At 55.8% G+C, this 18,691-nt stretch overlaps 1 long non-coding RNA gene and 2 other non-coding genes across 5 annotated transcripts; 1 reads left to right on the top strand and 2 right to left on the bottom strand.

Annotated features, from left to right (window-relative positions):
• Positions 1 to 1,247: 1,247 nt before the first annotated feature.
• On the bottom strand, positions 1,248 to 1,321 carry TRNAI-AAU. Its single transcript has one exon. It is a non-coding gene; the product is annotated as a tRNA-Ile (tRNA).
• A 112-nt stretch (positions 1,322 to 1,433) lies between these two features.
• Positions 1,434 to 1,506, top strand: TRNAA-UGC. The gene has a single exon. It is a non-coding gene; the product is annotated as a tRNA-Ala (tRNA).
• An 8,226-nt stretch (positions 1,507 to 9,732) lies between these two features.
• Positions 9,733 to 17,292, bottom strand: LOC123358688. Of its 3 annotated transcripts, none has more exons than XR_006575760.1 (7): positions 17,245 to 17,292; positions 14,726 to 14,822; positions 12,759 to 12,899; positions 12,549 to 12,681; positions 11,525 to 12,036; positions 10,520 to 11,138; positions 9,733 to 9,785 (listed from the first exon to the last, which is right to left on the bottom strand). It is a non-coding gene; the product is annotated as an uncharacterized LOC123358688 (long non-coding RNA). The 3 variants fall into 3 exon arrangements; XR_006575761.1 differs by having other exon boundaries at positions 12,802 to 12,899; XR_006575762.1 differs by lacking the exon at positions 17,245 to 17,292 and adding an exon at positions 15,455 to 15,652.
• Between the last annotated feature and the right edge of the window lie 1,399 nt (positions 17,293 to 18,691).

Raw genomic sequence — 18,691 nt, 5'->3', positions numbered from 1 at the left:
ACCAGCGCTGCAACTTGCAAATGTAGCCAAGCCCTCAGAAACAAAATAAACCATGAAAAAGATCTAATGGCAAAAGCTTAGGGTGAGGAATTGCAACACTAACAACAATTTGAAGAACTTCAAAACCACCTCTGCCTTTCCACACCAGCAAGGATATCAACAACCCCAGCTCATGCAAGAGTAGGGCCGAACCTTTCCACAGCATCTCAATTTGGGCAGCTTTCCAGTCCCCTTTTCTGTGTAATTTCCCTCCCACGGGTTTCACGTGCGGAGCTGTACGACTCTGGCAGGGTGGCCATTTAGAAATCTTTTCCTTGCTTTTCTTTTTCGCCTGGCCCCAGCGTTAGGACCGTCTGGGTGTTTCAGTGGGTGTGTTTTCCCATTGGGAGGCATTTGGAAGTTTGGAAGGGGAGCCGAAAGAGGAGTCTTTTTCACAAGCAAGTTGGCTTTCTGCACAGGTAGGGCCCTTGGCCGTAAAGCTTAGCTCCGTCAGTGCGTCTGCATGGGGTTCCTCCAGTGCCTCAAGAGCCCGTGCTAAACTCCCGGTGTGGGCGTTTGGCTTGCGCCAGTCAGAGTGCGGTGCCTGCGTCTTCCCAGGGCCGGCTCCCGTGAGGCGCGCATAACTTGGGAGGAAAGGGGTAGAAGAGAAAGCAAGTGAAGCTGACTTCGAGTGGTGGTGCCCCTGGGCGGAGTGGTCCTCCTGCTCCTTCCTGTCGGAGGGGTGGGCTTGGGGGGTCTGGCTGTGGGCGGTGGGAGGATGGTGTCCAGGGAAGTCCCAAAGGTCACCCTGCGCCGGCGGAGTGTGAAGCCTCTCCCCTAGGTTGGGTTGCCGAGGATTAAGCCTTCCTCTGTGGCTTGGGCTGGGGAGCGTGATCAGGCGTCGGGTACATTTGGGTGGAGCTGGCAGCCAGCAAGAATTCGGGCCATCAGGTCAACCCTCTGTGGACAATGGGGGCGAGCCGGCAGGCCTGTGATTTTGGCTTCGCGGGCGGGCAGCTCAAGCCTGGCCTCCTATGAGCCTGGAAGGCAGCCGGCCGGGCTCACCCATCTCCAAGTTCCTTTCAGGCAGCAGGTGGAGCGAGGAGCCCAGGGAGGGGAGCCCAAGGAGGTGTCAGGAGCTTGGTCCTGCGCCGCGCCTGCGCCCAGCAAGGCTCTTGCCCGCTCCCAGCCCACCTGGTTTTGGCCTCTGCCACCCCTAGCAGTCAGCCAAAAGAGCAGGAGCCACCCTCTACCTCCTGCACCCAGAGTGGCCAGCATGGGGTTTGAACCCATGACCTTGTCATTATTAGCACCACACGCTAACCAACTGAGCTAGCTGGCCTACAGGATGCCTGCTCTTGCCTGACCCTTTTGGAAGGAGTCACTGGCTGGCGCGGGGAACGATGTGGCTTCCATTGTCGAATGGATGGATCGAGACACCACCTGCCAAGGTAGGAGAATTAGCTCAAGTGGTAGAGCGCTCGCTTTGCATGCGAGAGACAGCGGGATCAATGCCCGCATTCTCCAGGGGCAAGGCAGCCCCGGGATCTTCTCTTGCCCTTCTTTTAGAAGCCACGGACAGTCAGCCGGCTCAGCTCCTCCAGTGGCCTCCATTCCTCTCCCCGCTTGGCCTCCCAAAAAGCCAGCCCTTGCGGAGCACAAAGCTCTTCCTCCCCGGCCCTTCTCCCCCTTGCGCTGACTGGGAGGCTGGTGACAGCTGGGGGAAGTTAGCTCAAATGGAAGAGCAGGGGAGAAGTAGTCAGACCCAGACACACATTCTCCAGCCTGCTCTGCTCTGCTTTGCTCTGCTGGGCTGGGCTCTAGTGGGGGACCTGCACCTTTCTTTCTGAGCTCTCACTGGAGCACAATCCCTTTCCTCCTCCCTCCCTGCTAGTCTACGCCAAGCTCATTGGCCGGGAGGGAGAGCCACTCAAATACAGAATTACTCACATCCCAGGGGTCCATGAAGGGAATGAGGAGATGGGCGGGGTGGCACGCGATACCAGTTCCGCTGAGACCGTGAGACCTCGCAGCCTCCTGATCTCAGGCAGCATGGCAGCCGGGGGGCAGAGCAGAGCACGCAGACAGCTTGGAGACAGCCAAAGCGGGGAAGGGCTGCGTTGGTCTGGAAGAGGGAGTCGGTGGCTCTCTATCCTGGCGGAGGCAGGGTCGTTTTGCTGTATGCTGGGCCAGGGGCCAGGCAGCCTGCTAGAGTTGCTGAGCTGGGCCTGCTCCTAGCTTTGCTTGGGTTAGAGGAAAGTGGTGAAGATAGGAACGGCCCTCCTGGGTGAGACCGATGGTCCAGCTAGGCCACTATCCCGTCTTCTGACAGTAACCGATGCCAGGCGCTTCAGAGGCAATGGCCAGAGCAGGCAATCGTCAAGTGATCTATCCCTGCGTTGTCTTCTGAAGTTTGGTGCTTGTTTCAGGGGCTAACTCTCAGCCCAGACACACTCCAGGGAGGGAGCATTGGTGTTTGTGCCGAGGAGCGTGGCTGGGACTCGGACCCCCTTCCCCAGCTCTGGGTAGCACGCCCCCCTCCCCCCCATTTCAGGCTGTGTTCTGCTTAAGGCCACAGAGCACTTGCCTTTTTTTGCCCGGTGCCTGAGAGTCAGACCAGCTGCGGGGAATTAGCTCAAGCAGCAGAGCGCTCGCTTTGCATGCGAGAGGTAGTGGGGGGCGATGCCCGCATTCTCCGAGCCTGTCGACTAAGGGCTCCTGATGAGCGTGGTGGACGGGAGAGCCGGCCATCTGACTTTTGGCCTTGCTGCCCGTAGCGGTCAGGCCGAAAAATCAAAAGCCATCCTCCCCAGGCCCACAGCCACCCAGGGGCTCCTCTGCACCATCTTGCCTGAGCGGGTGGAAGTGGAGCCTGGAACTGAGCTGATGCGCTGAGGGTTATTTGCACTGCACGCTTCACACAGAGGTAAAAACACAGGGCACAGATCTTTGAGCACAACCCTTGTTCTGAGGAATGGAGGGGGCTGCATAAAGAGAGACCGGCTCTCCCTGGCGGGGCTGCAGCGGCTCTTCACAGGTGCAGTCCCACTGCCAATTGGTACCAGAGTTTTGAAAGCCTCCTTTCTGGCCTGGTTCCCCTCTCTCTAGGGGGACTGGTAACACCAAACTTCCCAGAAACCATCATAGCAAGGCCAACCTGAGCACAGACACCTGCTCAGCACCCCGGGGTGCAGCCCTGAACCCCAGCAATCAGCTACGCTCAGCTGCCCACCCGACAAGCATTACACGCAGGAGCCTTTGTGCCCCGCGTGTTCAGGTCCCTCCCAGCGCCAGCTTCAAACTCCGCTGCTCAGTTCTAAACTTTGGCCACACGGGGGCAGCCCGGAGCTCAGCCAACGCCTCCCGTTGCTGGTTGCGTTTCCCGCTCCTCGTGGCAGGTTCACACCCCACAGGCAGATCTCTGAACCGGAGCCGAACTGTTCCCCAAATCCAGCTCTTTAGCAGCAGCTTTGCTAGGAAAGCGCTGACGTCCCCAAGTAACGTAAGAGCCAGAGCGCTGTGTCCAGGATCGTCTATTGGGCCCCTCACCGTGGTGTCTGTCAGGCGCAAGGAGAAACCAGGGAAATGTTTTCATGGCGTTTAAGGGCAGAAGGGGCCATTAGCTCAGCTAGTCTGACCCCCGAATAACACAGAATTACACCATGACACACATTGATCCCACAGACCGTAGATAGATCAAAGCGTTTCAGCCCTCAGGAAGGAGGCTAAACTGGGTACCAGAGGCAGCGAACAAGGGGCCCCCAAGGCAATGGCAGGGAGCTGACGAGGTGAAATATGCCCAGATGATCCCAGCAGGCGACCCACCCCCATGCTGCAGAGGTGGGAGTCCCTGTTCCTCCTGCCCTTAAGAATCTCTGGTGGTAAGTGGGTCCCCCCAGTTCCCCAGATAAGAATCCTCCATGTGGTTTCCCTGGCTTCACCTCCAGATAAGAACATTGTGTGGAGGGGGTGGGAGGCAGGTTGTCTGGCAGATCTGTAAAGGGGGACTGTGTCTCCCTGTCTGGCCCAGGCTCCTGGGAGGAAGTGATCTCAGTGTGTCTGGCTGTCTCCATTCCTCCCACCCATAAGAATCCCTGGTGTGTGGGTGCACCCTAGACCATTAAGGATCTCTGGTGGGTTGGTGTCTCTCTCCCCTAGTCAGGATCTCTGGGGTGGGCCTGTATAAAAAGAGACTTTGACTCACCCAGGCTGGGCTGCTATCATAGAACAGACCAGGTCCTTCTGTGGAGGGTTTGCGTTCCTCCAAGGCCGTGATCTCAGTGTGTGTGGGTGTCCCTGTCCCATCAACCCTTAACAATCCCTGGTGCGTGGGTGCGCTGGGCCCCATTACAATCCCCTCCCCCATGAGGGATCCGGTGGATGTGGGTGTTCTCCACGCTACTGGGGGTGTCTGGTGCCCCTGTCCCTCCTGGTTAATAGTGGCATAGGCGGCAGGTTTGTATAATTTTTGGTGGGGCCCAAAATGGTGGTGCCCCCCCACTCCCACCCTGTAAGCCGATATAAAATGAAGCTACAACGCGTCAGCGCCACAAGATTACAAGGGTCAATTAAAAGTGGAAAGTCAGAAGCAGCACTTGCCTACTTCAATATACAGTATTATATTTTGTTGTACCTGTTGTGATGAAGTGGGAATGTTCTTATTATTTTCTCTGAATACTGTGTGGGTGCCTCAGTTTCCCCTGCAAGATGCCAACTGAAGGTGTTGGGGACAAAGAGATCAGGTGGCCTCCTTGTCTGGAAGAGACACAGAGGCCAGAGGAGGGAGTGTCAGTTTGGAGCTGGCTGGGGAAATGGGGAGAGACTCAGAACTTGGTTCTGGGCTCCCCACCCCGCAAGATGGACCTGACCGAGGGGTTCTGTTTTCTGTACCAACAAGCTCTGTTTAAACTGTGTTCCCATCATCTAATAAACCTTCTGTTTTACAGTCTGGCTGAGAGTCGCATCTGACTGCGGAGTTGGGGTGCAGGGACCTCTGGCTGCCCCAGGACCCCGCCTGGGCGGACTCACTGCGGAAAGTGCATGGTGTGGAAGGGCATGCTGAATGCTCTGAGGTCAGTGCTCGGGCAGTGATCCCCACCGGTGACCTGGGCCATCCTCTGGGCTCTCTGGTGAGAACCCTCAGCCTCCCGTCCTGTCTCTACCCTGATTGGCTGAGCAGGGGGTTATTGACAGGGAGGAGACTCAGGTCCTTGTTGTTCTCTTTTAAGACCAAGGAAATAAGTCAGAACCAGTTCTATGTTTGATGAATTTTGCTGCTTCGCTGTATTAATGGTCTCTGAGCAGTTCATGATTCTCTCTAACATTGCAGTTCTCCTCAAATACTTGCTGAATAATTACTGTGCACTGTTGTTGGTCTGGAGCTCATCTGAGAGCACTTTATTCAGGTCATTCAACGTCTGAAATTCAAGATCTGATGGTTAGTTTGAATATCAGGGCTCTTGGGTCCTATTCCCAACTCTGCCACTGACTGGCTGTGTGACCTAAGACAAGTCAATTCTCCTTTCTCAGCCTTAGCTTCTCCCTCTTTCAAGTAGGGATACTAATGATCCGCTCCTACCAGGGCCGGCTCCAGGCCCCAACATGCCAAGCACATGCTTTGGGCGGGATGCCGCAGGGGGCGCTCCACTGGTTGGTGGGAGGGCGGCAGGCGGCTCCAGTGGACCTCCCGCAGGCACGTCTGCAGGAGGTCCACCAGAGCTGTGGGACCGGCGACCGCCAGAGTGCCCCCCGCGGAGTGCTGCCATGCTTGGGGCGGCGAAATTCCTAGAGCCACCCCTGGCTCCTACCTACCTCCACCCCTGCCTCCACCTACCCACCGGTAGGTGGAGGCAGTGCCGGCTCTAGGTTTTTTGCCTCCCCAAGCAAAAAAAATTTTGTCTGCCCCCCGCATCCCCTTGCAGCCTGAGCCCTGGGCTCTACCCCCTGACCCTCACCACCCTGCCAAGCCAGCCCTGGGCTCTCCCCCACACACACCCTGTGCTGCCCCAGCTCTCGACTCTCCGCTTTCCCCCTACCAGTGCTCCCCCACCCACACCCACCCTGCTGCCCCAGCCCTGGGCTCCTCCCCCAACTTGCACCCTCCTTCCGCCACAGCTCTGGGTCACTGGTAACTTGCTCCCAGTTTAATAGAATAGAAAAAAGAGAGGATTGAATGTGTAACAGGGAGTTTGGTAAATCTTGGTTATTTTAGTTTTGCAACAGGCTCCTGTCCACCCCCAGTAGAGTTTTCAGTCCCAATAGAGTTTTCAGTCCCAATGGCAACTTACTTACCAAATGTAACACAGACTAGTCCACGCCTCCCACGTGGATGTGGTTCTTGTTCTTCTGCACATTGTAGCCCATGGAGGCCAAGGACCTGCAAATGTGTCTTCATGTGCCTTTGTTTCATTGATGAAAACATAAACTAGACACTTAGAGGATTGGAACTGATTTCAGTGGAGGGACATGTTTGCTAGATTTTTATGCATTTGCACAGGAAAATGTTGAGTGTTTCCATTCATTTCAGGCATCCCTAGTCAGTGGAGCTCCTGAACATAATGAAAATGGAAATAATTGTTTTTGTTGAAGGACCAGGCTTTCAAGGGGATACTTGGGTTTGAACCAAGGACTACTTGATTTGCAGTCAAACACTCTACCACTGAGTTCTACTCCCTGACATTTGCATGGGCAAGTCACTGATCTTAAGGATCTTGAAACCTGAGAGTGGCGTTTGTTTCTTCCACACCAGTATTGCTGTCTGTGCATCCCGGAGCTATGGGGTGAGTGGGGAAGGCCCACAACTAGCTTGTCAGTATCACCAAAGGAGCAGCCGACATCAGGACCAACGAGACGTGCTGGTGGCCCATTAGGAAGAATCCACTCTCCCAGAGACTTCTCGGCGAGGGCACGGTACACAATGGGGGCTACCTACCCCCCACGTCCCTGCAAGGGTCTTTCTAGTCCCACTTTAGCGTTACCCAATTTCTAATCAGTCTTTGGCCCAGATTCCCTCCCTGAGCGGCACCAGCACATACCTGGCCCCCTGCTAGTGTTAAATCTGCCTTGAGCTGGGACCCAGCTTGGTAAAGAGCCTGCAGCCCCCTCTGTGCTGGGGAGTGAGAGCAGCCCTGGCACTGGGCAGGGCAGCCCTGAGGGAATGAACCCAATGTGCCCGTGAGGCCCTGATCCAGAACCTCTGCCAGGCAGCTTGTGCTGCTCGGGCGTCTCTAGTCTCCAGCGAGGATTCAAAGCTTCTCTGCTCCAGGGGAACCCCTGGGGGAGGGGGGCAGGGCTCCTGCAGGATAAATCTTCCTGCTGGCAGAGCTCCGGTCCCCTCCTCATGGGCACAGGGCGTTGCACACGGCACCCACCACATGCACACACCCCTTTGTGGGGAGAATCAGCTCTGGGATATTGGGGTCAAACCCCCCCCACCTCCTCCCTGCAAACCTTCTCCTGGCTTCAGTGAGGGAATGAGGGCGTGAGGGGCTAGTGCGGTAACAGCAGCAGCGTGGCCGTGGGGCTCGGCCGGTGGCTGGGGCCTGTCACCTGAGCATGAACCCAGCCGACCCCAGGAGATGGACCCGGGTCACCAGCCCAACCCACCACGTGGCTGCTGCCGCTGCCCCGTTAGTGCGCGAGCTCCCACAGACCACGCTGGGGAGCAGCCCCCAGCTGCAGGGGAGACGCCCCTGAGTGCCGGGCAGGGACCAGCTCCTGGCTGACCTGCACTGCTGGGGGTCAGGGGGCTGGGTGACAGGGGGGCGTTGGCTCTGGGGTGGGACTGTCACTTCCCCCCCTGCCAAGCCAACAGGATCATAAGAACATAAGAAAGGCCGTACTGGGTCAGACCAAAGGTCCATCTAGCCCAGTATCTCTCTACCGACAGTGGCCAATGCCAGGTGCCCCAGAGGGAGTGAACCTAACAGGTAATGATCAAGTGATCTCTCTCCTGCCATCCATCTCCATCCTCTGACGAACAGAGGCTAGGGACACCATTCTTACCCATCCTGGCTAATAGCCATTTATGGACTTAGCTACCATGAATTTATCCAGTCCCCTTTTAAACATTGTTATAGTCCTAGCCTTCACAACCTCCTCAGGTAAGGAGTTCCACAAGTTGACTGTGCGCTGCGTGAAGAAGAACTTCCTTTTATTTGTTTTAAACCTGCTGCCTATTAATTTCATTTGGTGACCACTAGTTCTTGTATTATGGGAATAAGTAAATAACTTTTCCTTATCCACTTTCTCAACATCACTCATGATTTTATATACCTCTATCATATCCCCCCTTAGTCTTCTCTTTTCCAAGCTGAAGAGTCCTAGCCTCTTTAATCTTTCCTCATATGGGACCCTCTCCAAACCCCTAATCATTTTAGTTGTCCTTTTCTGAACCTTTTCTAGTGCTAGAATATCTTTTTCTTGATCACAGCAAACAAAACCAGCTCGGCCCACGGGGGAAGAGTTCAGTCCAGGGCCTGGTGCATTCTGGGAGCAGAGGCGGTGCAGAGAAAGGGCAGATAGGGGGCAGCTCTGAACACTCCACGCAGAACTGCCTGTCCTGTCCCGCAGCCCCTGTTACAGGGGGCTTTTAGCCATCGTTTTAATCAGGCCAATAAATTGAAACAACCCCCTGTTTAATCATTGCTCAGCCCGAGCCCTTCACCCACATTCCTTAGGGCATTGGGTGTTTCATTTCCTGCCTCAATATCACACAGAGACACAATTTCCTTTGCACAGATCCGTGAACAGCAAAACCTCCCTGTGTCTCTGGTCTGAGCCAGGGCATTCGATTCCAGTGAACCCTACTCTCTTGCAAAGCGATGGTCAGACAGAGGGGACGTGGCACCTGCATCCCTGCCAGGGAGATATTGGCTCCGCTCTTTCTTTCTTTCTGCTGCTGTTGTTAGTCCATGAAACATCAAGGGTGGAATGCAAGGCTGAGTTCATGCACCAGCCCCCTGAAAAAATTTCAGTGCCCCAGAGAAATCCTGCCACCTGCTATTGGAATGATGTGCTGGAGATTTGAATGGGAAAGGAACTGTCTGAATTGCCAGAGTGGGGAATGAACAACAATCTACAGCAATGTCATTAACACAAACACACTCTCATCCTGCTCCAGCCGGAAGGGAAATGGGCAGGAATTCTTGCTGTTCACCCAAGGACACACTTACACTGATGCGCAGCCGTGAGTGTGCTGGGGAAGCTGGTCTGGGCAAACAATTTGAAGCGACAATTCAGTGAGAACAGAATTATCATGTAATGACACAAATGTACAGCAAGTAGTTGTGACTGAGTGGTTAAGGTGATGGATTAGAAATCCATTGGGGTCTCCCCGTGTAGGTTCAAATCTTGCCAACTACGCAAGCACTGTGCTGTTGTTATTATTGTAGTCTTAGTGCCTGAGCATCCAGAGTGCAAACTGGAGCCAGATCTACTTTCACTCTGTCAAGACTTAAAATACTGCTATAGCACTTTGGAGTAGACAGTGACTGGAGGGGTTTTCCCGTCCCTGTAATAGCTGCATTGACAGAACAATTCTTCCTTTTCTTTAGCACTATCTAACCAGGGCTTAGGTCACCTTAACTATATGGGTTTGGGGGGGGTCACACCCTGAGAGACGTCGCTCTGCCAGTTCAGTGCCCAGCATACACCAGCCCTTAGATCCCTCTTGGTATTTCAATGCAGGCACTGACCTGTGAGAGCAAAACATCAGGTTCTTCTCTAAAGATGGCTGGCAGAAAGGTGGTGCTCAGCTCTGTCAGCGACCTGCCCAGTTGCCTCGCTGCCAGGGGATGCAGACGTTTCTGTAAGGCCATTAAATGGGGTTTTTGGCTTCTGAATGAATATGAGGAATGTGCAATTATGAGAGGGAATTTCCATCCCTCTTTCTATTGCTCTTCTGAGCCCCAGTGGCCTAATGGTTAAGGCATTGGCTTCTTAAGCCAGAGATTGTGGGTTCAAGTCCTATCTGGGTGAAAAACTCCTTCATTTATGTATATTGCAAAGAAACCTGGTGTTATTTTTCACCAAGGAAGCTGGGAGATGTTTGAACACAAAGTACTGCAGCTTGGGAACAATCCCCCAGAAATGGCATCTTCCACTCCACAAATCAGTAGCAAACAGTTAATGCTAGTGTTTGTCTGAGAATAGAGTGAAGGGGAGTGTTTACTCCGACACCTCAGTGAGTGAAACAGACAGAAAGAGCAAGGTTGTTCTGAAAGACAACGGATCTGTCTGGAGGCAAAGCAGACCTTGAGAATGAGCAAGAGCGTAAAAAGAGGTTCAAATGTGGGTTAGGTGTTAGTTAGGTTGGTCTGACAAATTTCAAGAAAATACCAATGCTCGTAGACTGATGCAGACACGGCCTTACAACTCCCCCACTGCCAGCTCCCCATCGGTGTCAGAAGCTCTCCCTTCCCTGCTCCCCAGCCCTCAGCCCCAGGAATCACTGTCCTCTGCTTCCCCCTCTGGCCCCACCAACTCTTCCTCCCATTTCTGGGTCCCTTGCCCCAGGGGCCAGACACGGGGTCCCACTCACCACAATGCTCTCCACGAGGGCTGCTTTGGAGACCTGGGGCTCCAGAGAGTCCAGCTCCTGCTGCTGTGCCAAGCAGCTCAGACGTGGGACAACATGGAGGAAGCCGAGCTGTTGGGCCCTGTCCTCCACCAACTAGGAGTGGGGGGAGGGGGAGAGAGAGACTGAGACGGTTAGGTGGGGACCTCCCCAACCCACCTACACCAGCTCCATGGCTCAGGAACCCCATGGAGTTGGACAGGGAAAACCGCCCCGCTTCCGAAACCAGTGTCACCCTGAACAGACTGGGGTTGTAACTGGGACAGTGTCTGCAGGGAGCGGACACCTTGGCCTGCGTGAGACAAATGCCCCCACTTTGGGGTGCCAGGAAACAGGGGAGAAGTTCCCCCCATTGGGGGTGATGGATTCTCTGGGACAAGACCCCCCTGCGTGGGTGGGGATGGAACAAGAGGCAGGACAGACTCGGGGGCAGCGCAGCTGGGGGATTTTTGTATCTCAGCTCTGCCCTGGAGGTGCTGCTGGATGACCCTGATGGTGTCCTGTTCAGGGGACACATCCTCCTCCTCCTTCTCTTCTTCCTCTTCCTCCTCCTCAGCCCACTGCTGCTGGGCACTGGGGGTCTCTGCATCAGGGAGAGAAGGAGAAAGGACAATCCCTGCTGCCACTGGGGGGATGCAGTGTAGAGAAATGGCTCAATGTCCCCCATCCCCAACAAGGAACCCCATAGCATAGAGGGCCCCACCCTGCCCCTCCCAGAGACACCCTCAGAGCCATCAGCCTCAGGGCCCCGTGGCCATCAGCCCCCCTCCCCAACATCATCAGGGAAGGCTGGAGCTCCCCCGACTCTGCCCAGCATCCCCTGCCGCAAGGTGTGGCAGTGTCACCCCCACAGGTGTTAGTGGGGCTCCCATGGCTCAGTCCTGGCGCCTTGGTGACCCAATGGGCACAGGGTGTTCCTAGTCCCCCACTGCCCCCATCCTTCCCCCTGTCCCCAGGGTCTCCCCTCACCTGCACAGAGGGAGCCTTCAACCTCAGGGCTGTCAGAACCCACAGAGGAGCTGCTGGCCCCTCGGGAGTAGGTGAACCTGCTGGTCCCCATGCCGGAGCCGCCCAGCTCCTGCTCTGGGCTGGCTGGAGGCTCCTTGGTGGCCAGGCGGGTGGATGGCTCCTGCTGGGCCCTGGGGCTGGGCTCCTGCCTCCTCTGCTTCCTGGAAAGGAAGCCGCAGAGCCACCTTGCCTGGCTCACGCCCTCTCCTGGGTCCCTACATAGCATCACTCAGGGCCACCTCCATTTGGGACCAGAAGGTGCCTCAGGGCCTGCTAAGGGAGCTGGTGGTTTTCTCTTCCTCCAGAAGGTCAGAGAGCTCCTCCGCTTTGCCTGCCCACTGGTCTCTTCCCCGCCCGCGGGGACAGAGGGGCCACTCTCCTCCTGGGCAAGACGGACGCTGCTCCCTACTGGCTCCAGAGCCACCTGCCCAGGCTTCCTCCTCAGCATCCGCTTCAGCCGCTCCATCCTGGAACTGAATGGGGAACAGCCATGAGTCTGGGCTCAAGGCAGCCTCTCATTAACGGGCCTGCCTGCTCCCCTGTCCACGTCCCCTCTGCTGAGGCAATTCCTCCTCACCACACACCCCACCCCAGGGCAGGGGGGCTGCCGTCCACACGCACTGGCAGCAGCTCACAGCACAGGCTGCTCCCAATGTTCCCAGAGCAGTGGGGCTCTCCGTTAGTTTGGACAAGCAGCTCCCTCCACCCCAGTAGACCCCGCTCCCTCCCAGGCCAGAGAAAGAGCGGAACCCGGACAGTCCTCAATGAAAGTTCGTTCACAAGGTGCCAATCCTAGGAGGGAGGAGTCGCCCTCAGTTCCCACTGATTTCACTGCTTGCGGTTGTGGGTGTTCAGCACCTGGCAGGTTCTGCCCTCCCCAAAGACTCTCGACGTTGGGAACAATCTCCTGCAAGGGAAGCGCTGGGAGCCCTATTGCTGGGCCATTCCCACCACACTGGCGATGGCTCTGGAGACCTCCACTCACTTGCTCTAGATGGGATGGAGCTGGATGGCAGATGCTCTCTTCCTTGGTCTCCTGCACCCAGGTGGGCTGGAAAGGGTGCTGCACAATGCCCTGCCAGCTGGGTAGGGGGCAGAAGCCAGGAGATCGAAAGTGGCTGTGAAAACAAGACAATGTTTTATTGCCAGGGGATGGATAAACTCAGCCTAGCAACTGGAGGTTCACAACACTGACCTACGGCCAGCAGGACACCCCCCATCTCCAGGTATCCTAGTACCTCACGCACATTCCTGAAGCGTGACGGCCCAAGGGCTCTAGCGCATTTCTTCGGAGGTGTCTCTGCTGTCGTCGTCTTCGCTGTTGTCATGTTCCATTCTATATGATTTTATAAAAATATGCTAATGAGTGTGAATATAAAGTGACTGGACTATGCTTCATGCAAAAGGTCTCTTGTAAGGTATCATTACAAAGCGTATAATCTACTGAGTGTGTTCATCCTATTTCTATAAATGTATCACTTTTCTATCTGTATCTGAGTGGAAGAGAACAAATGGGGCAGCCATCATGAGAAATCCACTAGCTACCACCTGAGCTGGAACAAAGGCTGTACCAGGGGAAAGGAGCGTGAGGAGGGCTCCAGGGAGGCACGGCAAGGCCCAGCCCAGCCCAGCCGAGCGGCTCCCTCCAGCTCGTTCCTGGCTGAGCGGCTCCCTCCGGCCTGGTTTCGCCAGCCCCGGCCTGGCCCCAGCTAAGCGTCCCAAGCCTAGCCTGGTCCCAGCCTGGCCACGGCTGTTTTGACCATATATGGCCTGTGACGTTTTGGGTGTAATATAATATCTCATTGGAAGGCCACAGGGCCAGAAAGAGTTAATTAACTCACAGACTGACTTAACCCTTTAAAGACTGGTTAGGAAGATATGTAAAAATCCACTGACTTTCCTTTTGAAAGCTCCAGTGTGGATAGCTTTGAAAAGGTCTCAGATGGAGTAAGAGCTGTTAAGAAACTTGAGCAGCTCTATAACCAAGTGGCTGTGTTTGGCCAGCTGGTTGGGAAGACAATGGGGTTGGAACAGGAATGTCTCCATTCTGATTCTTTAAGTGAGCAGTCTGTGCTTCTGTGTTGATGCAAATTACTTGGCTGGCAGGGAGAGGAAAGACTTGCTAATAGGTGTTAGCAAAGAGAGCCCACCCCATCAGCCAGTGAATTCTGTTAAGCAAGAAAAATCAGGGTTTGATCCTTCAGAACAAGGAGGAAAGAGAGAACTTAAGTTTGCAAAGGGAAGCCACAGGTTAACCCTAAAAGGCCCAAACCCCAATGGTATTGAGCCAAAGGTGTGGCATGACGACAAAAATGATTGTAGGTGGACACCTGCAATGAATTTGTTGTTATTGCTAATGGTAATTTTTGTAACTGTGTTGTTATTGCCAAGAACTGTAAAAATGTTCCATCTAGGGTGACCAGATGTCCCCATTTTATAGGGACAGTCCTGATATTTGGGGCTTTTTCTTATATAGGCTCCTATTACCCCCCACCACTGTCCCGATTTTTCACACTTGTTATCTGGTCACCCTAGTTCCATCCTTCCCTTTCAGAGGTCCCTGTGATCTAACCTGTCACAGCTTCTGCGCCTTCTATTTGTTTCCATCACGCTAGGCGTCTGGCTTTCAAGTCTTACCTACAAGAGGCAGCCAGCCTGTTCTTGTTGGGATCTCTGGGGCTTGTGAGCCAAACTGGCAGCTCCAGCCTTTATAGGCAGAGGCTGGCTGGTGTGTCACACAATCTCTTTATTACTCACCTGAGATGGGTCACCTGTTACTTGTGGCTCTGAGTGTCCATATAAGGAAAAATCCCACAAGGTTTGACCATCTATGGCCATCAGGTACCAGTGATGTGAAAGTGCCATCACCACAATGGTGACCATAAAGCCAGGTGTTTTGACCATCTATGGCCTGCGATGTTATGGGCATAATATAATATCTTATTCAGCCAATCACTCAGACAAACAAGTTGTTTATATTTGCAGGAGATAATGCGGCCCACTTCTTGTTTACACTTCTCTGCACGAGATGTCACAATTGTGTCCTTGGCAATGGAGTGTGATGTCACAGACTGTGTACATCACCATGTAATGACTGACTGCACCCATCACTTTTAAACCACTTGGTTTGCACCCATGCCCTTAATCCTGTCCTAAAATTACCTTTTCACGTCAGTGAGCTCTCTTGTTGCTGCGGGGTACTGTAGGTGTGAGGCAGGGCAGGTTGGGAGAAGAAATATTCTTTATCTGAAGAAATGATCTGTGTGAGGAAAATATTTGAAAACTTGTTTACTGAGTAATGTGAGTTCTTCACTCTACCTGATGGCATTTCTCTGTAACATGAACTTGTGAACACCACATCCAATCAATTCTGAAATTCCAGGAATATTCTAGGCATCAGTGAGCAGAACCATATTGGTTTTGGTGAAAATTGGAACAGGAAATAGACCAGTAGTGCTTAAGTTAGGTTTGGCACCTAACTCCTATTGAAATCGGTGGGTGTTATGCACCTAACCTGCTGGTGGGATTTTCAAAAGCACCTTTAAGCATCTGTTTGCATCTTAAGCACCTAAATACCTTTGAAAATCTGGTCCTTCATCTCTGCCTCAGTTCCCCATCTATAAATGGAGGTTAATACTTCTTTATGCTACTGTTTACCTATCTTGTCTATTTCTTTAGCTTGTAATTGAGGCACAGGACAATCTCTTACTATGTTTTTGTAATGGGACCCTGAATTTTGGTTGGGACAGCTAAACACTACTGTAAAACAAAAAATGATCAGCCCCCTAATATAAAGGCCCACCAATTATCTATTTTTCAGGGCAAGTCACAGGCCCAGCTGTGTCAGAGGAAAGTCTGAGAAACCCCATAGAAAAACAATTATGGATTAACCTGCCCATAGGAGAAGTTTCTTCCTGACCCCCATCAGTTAGTGGTAGGCTTATATCCTGAAGCACGAGGATTTATATCCCTTCTACATTTTGTATACCAGCGAAGTTAAGATGATATTATCCATATAAATGCCTAATCCCTTTCTGAATCAGCAGTGTCTGACCCAGGAAACTCAACCCCAATATCCTGAGGCGCGAGAGAGACACAATCAGACAGAGACTGAGGGCTCCCCCCGCCCTTTAGAAACAAGTGAAACCCCCTCCCCACAGGGACATGGCCTGATTTGATTCGCCCCCATGTTAATCCAGCCCAGAGCCTGGGGAAAGTGAGGGTGGGGGGGAGCGACAGAGGAAGGGGGATGGGGTGAGCGGGGCGGGGCCGCAGGGAAGGGGGGAGGTAGATCCCCGGCTGCTCTGAAGTTCAGACAGTGCCCGGGTGGGTGACGAGGCTGCAGCCCCTGAACTGCCGACAACTCACAGGCTGGGGCCGCCCCTGGGTCCCTGCGCACCCGGGATGGGACATCGCCCGGCCCCGCGGCCCCAGGCTGCCGCGTGTGGGGCTGCTCCCGGGCAGCTCAGCCCCCCACCCCCCCGCTGCTGCCCCCCAGGCCCAGCTGGGGGGGGTGAAGCCCTTTCACTCCGCGCTGCCTCTGCCCTGTGCCCCCCCCCGGCCCGGATCCCATGGGCCCGGGGCTGCTCCCGGGGCAGGGGCGCGGCAGGGGCTGGGCCTGGCACTGGGGGTCTGAGCCCCCGGCCCCCCCGTGCGGAGCCGCCACTCACCGTCCCGCCCCAGCGCCCCTCGGACCGGCCCCGCCCCGCTGGCTGTCCCCGAGCCGCGCCCTCCCCCCCGCGACCCCCCAGCAGCGCCGGGGCGGGTCCCACTGGTGCCGCCCGCGGGGACTGAGCCGCGCAGCCCCTGGCCGCGAGCGGGATTCGAATCCCAACGGCCGCAGCGCGCGCCCGGGGGGGTGGGGGGGGGGAACTGGGGCCTCCCCCCACGCGCCGAGTCTCTGTCCCGCGCTCTGTCCGCCAATCAGGGAGCGGGGAGGGGCGCGGCGAAGTGACGAGTTACGGCCCCTCCTCCAATAGAGGCCGCGTGTGAGAGAGAGAGAACTACGCTTCCCAGTGTGCACCGGGAGGGGGCGCGTTGTCTGAGCAACGTGTCCCTCACTTCCGCTCTGAGACGAGCCAGGAACTACAACTCCCAGCCTGCCCCGGGGCGCCTCCGTCCTCCCCAGCCCGGGTAAGGGCGGGTCCCTGGGTCAACCTGACACCTCCCCACCCCCAATGCAACTCGTCATCCACGCCCCGCCCCCCTCGGGCTCCTGACAGGAAGGTGCGTGTCCCGGGGTCTTGGCCCGGCCCCCCCCGCAGCGCCGCGCCCTCAGCGCCCCCCCCCCGCCTGCTTCTCCCTTGGCCTCGTCTCTCCCCACTCGGGGGGGGGGTCTGTTGGATGGAGCCATGTGGAAATAGGGGGGAGGGGCAGGGCTTGGGTTAGGGTTCTCCCCCCAGCTCTGGGAGGGGAGTGGGGTGAGGGGGTAGAGTGGGGGAGGGGCAGGGGTGCCTGCTGCCCTCACAGCGACCAGCAGAGCCCCCCCCCCTGCAGCTTCTCACCCAACCAGGCGCTGGGTGTGCTGGTGCCGGGAGCCGCCCCCGGTTCCAGCCCCTCTGCCCAGGCAGCTCCCCCAGCCTGACACACACACCCAGCCCCTGCACCCGCCCACCCCAGGGCTCCTCAGCCCAGAGGGGAGCCCCCCGGCTGAGTGGGGAATCAGAACCCCCCGAAATTACCCTGGGACCAGCATGATCTGCCTCCGCCCTGCTCTGCTCCGCATGTATCCCCCAATAGCTCCCTGCCCCAGGCTGTCTGTGGGGCTGGGTCTCTCCCTGAAGCCCCGCCCCCAGCACGGAGTTCACAGACAATCCCCGCCCAGCGGCTGTGACGTGAGGTGACGTGCTCACTCCCCGCGGGCAACTCATTCACTGGAGACCAAAACGACAGAAGGTGTCGCGTGTCCATGGGCGGGGCTATGCAGATGAGCAGTGTCTGGCGGCAGGACGGAGAGCAGCGAGAGGAACCGAAGGAGCCCGATGGAGAGAATTCTCTGCGTGTGGACAGAATCCGGTGTGGGGAGTTCGTGCTGTGGGTGCCTGCACCGGAGTCACTTCCTGCAGGAAGTGGAGTGACCCGGCCCCAGCCTGCTCTGCTCCCCTGGCTCCCAGGCTTGTGTTGGTGTTGGCTGGATTTGTGCGGGTGTTTGTGTATATTAGCAATTGTGTGTGTGTGTGGCTGGATTCATGCATATGTTTGCAATTGTGTGTGTGTGCATGCTCTGCTGCCCTCTGCTAACGTGACAACTGTTTCTCTGTATGTCACAGCCCTCATACCGTCGACCCCAATGCTGATTTCCCCATGTTACAAGGGCTGGCTGGCCTGACCCTTCTCCCCTCTTCGGAGTGTGGTGGGGGCTGCAGTTCATCTTCTGTGGGGCAGGAGAGCCCAGGTGCAGGGGGCTGGGCTCCGATGCACCTGGAGAGCAGCTCAGGTGAGGTGGGCAGGGCATGTGGTCTGCGTTCTGCGTTGCCTGGTGCTGGGCCATTGCACAATCCCCAGCCACGCCGCACAGCGAGCCCCGAGAGGGGGCAGGGGGCCAAACAGATGATCCAGCACGAGGGGATCATTCTCATTGGTAGCTGTCCAGTGGCAGTGAATTCCACAGGCCTTGGCACATGCTGTGTGGGGCAGGAGGTCCTTGTGTTTGGAGCAGTGGGAGTGACCTGCGTGCAGTTGTGTCTCTGAGCACGATTGTGAATATTATGGTGTGTGTGGGGGGGTGATTGTGACTGTGGTTAGGGGGGGTGATTGTTTCTTTGGGGGTTGGGCTAGCATGTCCCTCTGGGTGTGTTGTGTGTGAGTGTTCTTGGGATTGTGTGAGTCCCTTTGTGTGTGTGTGTGTGTGTCAGTCACAGTCAGTCACTTGCTGCAGAATACAAAATCCTGCAAAGCCATTTCCTACTGGTTAGCCCAGCAACACACTGATACAAACAGTGTCACACACACACACACACCCCCCACCCAGAGCGGGGCTCAGCCCCACCAGCAGGGGGCAGCAGGGACACACACGTCTCCCCTGGACCAGCTTGGACAATTTCCCATCACGACCCGGCACAGTGCTGGTGCCCCCACACGGCGGTGGGCAGCAACCTGGGTGGGGGGAGGCAGATGTGCTGGATTCAG

This window comes from Mauremys mutica, unplaced genomic scaffold (assembly GCF_020497125.1).
Source record: "Mauremys mutica isolate MM-2020 ecotype Southern unplaced genomic scaffold, ASM2049712v1 Super-Scaffold_100095, whole genome shotgun sequence".
Lineage (NCBI taxonomy): Eukaryota > Metazoa > Chordata > Testudines > Geoemydidae > Mauremys > Mauremys mutica.
The sequence above is the reverse complement of the archived record's forward strand: the minus strand, read 5'-3'. Positions and strand labels throughout refer to the sequence as shown.